Source organism: Coturnix japonica, chromosome 1, assembly GCF_054131305.1.
Source record: "Coturnix japonica strain WE chromosome 1, WE-NBRP24, whole genome shotgun sequence".
NCBI classification, from domain to species: domain Eukaryota; kingdom Metazoa; phylum Chordata; class Aves; order Galliformes; family Phasianidae; genus Coturnix; species Coturnix japonica.
In genome coordinates, this window is record NC_140663.1 from 26,385,059 (window position 1) to 26,387,375 (window position 2,317).

Below are 2,317 nucleotides of genomic sequence, written 5' to 3' on the forward strand. Positions count from 1 at the left end.
TTGAGATTATTGGTGCAAGAGGCAGTCAACGAGTCACAGGGACTTCCAATGCTCTGGGAAAATACATGCCTGTATCTTACAATGTGGCACCCCTAAAGCAGCACCCAGAAAAACAGAATGATATCCAAAGGGATCAGAAACACACGTAAGGTTCCTTGTGAAAACAAGTTGTGACATAACATCTAAGTTTTTCTGCGCACAAGAAGAAGTGCTGAAGTTGATAGTGACAGGGAGGCCAAACATCTTAGATCTGTTCCAAGATGCATGGTTAAAATATATCTTCCTTCATACCATGCTACAAAAGAATGTACTTCACACTGCTAAAGAAAAAGGTAATTAAAAATACACAAGAGAACACCACCTTGTCAGAAATATTTCATGTAGTTAGACAAATACTGTTAAAACTGCTTGATAGTTGAAAATCTTATAATTTGAAGCAGAAACTAGACAATGAGAAATAATTTAATACTACTACGCTATGGAGGTTTTAGTCATGTCTGTGTATTTGGAGATCTCTTTATAAGCCTAATGTTTTCCTACAAGTAAGATAGAAAATGGAAGATTGATTTTATCCCTTGGTTTCACGCCATGACAAATTCCATGACAAATACCATCAGATCTGTAAATGGCAGCGTATAACCAGCTTTAGCTCTATCCTGTTTTCATTGCAGAGGAGCCCAATCACACACAGGTATTTCGTTACACTATCTTTGCCTCACATACTCTGTTTCTATACAATCCAAGTAGATCCTTCCTTTCTCCTTGCAGTTATTTCTCCTTCCATGCTGTCTAGGTAGGAAGTTTAACTTGCGTGGAGGAAAAGAAAGAAGACTGATTTCTCAGTCATCTGTTATGGAAATATTGCAGACAGAAGTGTGGAAAGTTCACATGGTTAGAACATATTTAGTACAGACAGAAATGTGTTATGAGTTTTAAAATGCTGACGCTCCTGTTTTCCAAACAGCAGTTTGGCAGAAGTTTACATACTGAACAAATTTGGGCCAAAGCCACCAAAAGGTAATTTCATATTGCTTAAAGTCTATTTAAAAACAAAAAATGGAAAAACACAAAGATTCCTGTACACCTCTTTTCTTAACCTTCCAAATCTAAAGCAAAACCTTAACAACAATTTGCACAGGCTGGGTACTGAAGTCGCCTTCTGTCAGAGTTTAGGCAAAGCTACAAGCAACTGGAAAGATTTCTGTAAGGCTCATACGGCCTCATTAACAGGCACAGGTACAAGGCTCCATCTATACAGATGTCTTAGTGCCATCCATCCTACCACACAACTTTCATAATACCTACAAAAAGAGAGAGGGTTTCATACAGATGAGAACATACCATCAAATAAAATTATTCTCCCATGAGTCTGTGATCCCTTTAAAAAGAAATAATGGTACCAGAATAAAAAGAGAAATCAAGTACGATCAAATTATCTCAATTTAACCCAAACACACATACTTACTTTTTTTCTACAGAACGTATCAATTTTAAATACTTTCTCAAGTGAAACAATAAGAGCGGCATTTCTAAAGTTGTATAATTTCTCTGGCTCTATTTTACTGTTTACTTAATATGTCTCTAGAAAAAAAAAAACAATGTTTCTGAAACTAGAGAGCAATAAGGACTTACACAGGCCTGATACAGATTTCTACACTTACGTGTATCTAACACCTTACAAAGCAAGTACCGAAATGCTTCAGAGTATAACTGGTTTCTGCCACAGTAATTCATTTTCCAGTCCCCTTAACTGTCTCCAAACGTTTTCCAATGCAGGTCGTCCACTGGAACTTAAGAAATAGTTGTGATAGAATTGAAATAAAATTCAAAACCAGCAAATACTCTGGAGAGTTGCTTAATGTAAGTTACTCAGCACTTCTGGTCTTTTTTGATGCTTTCTAGAGTGTTCAAGTGTTATTTGGAAACAGAGTTGATGGTGAGAGGCTTGAAAATTTATATTCTAAAAATTTAAAGAAGACTATGGCATAACACAGTATATTCCAGTGTTCATAATATACTAGATAAGCTTCTCGTGAAATAAGCAAATAAGAATTCTTATTCTGCAGTTACTTTCATTATTAACCTTTTTGCTCTAATCCCACAAACTGAAACATAATTGGAAGTGTTGCTGCTAATGTTCATGTTATGTTTATTTTCCAGAATGGTTCATTGGGTTTCAAGTAGTGCCTACACACGCGAACACCATCCTAAAGCCAATTCCAAACAGTATGTTTCTCAAGACAAGCGGAAAAGAAATAAGCCAAGTGAAAGAATTCATAAACACAGAGGGTATAAGTAAAAAAAAAAACAAACACCC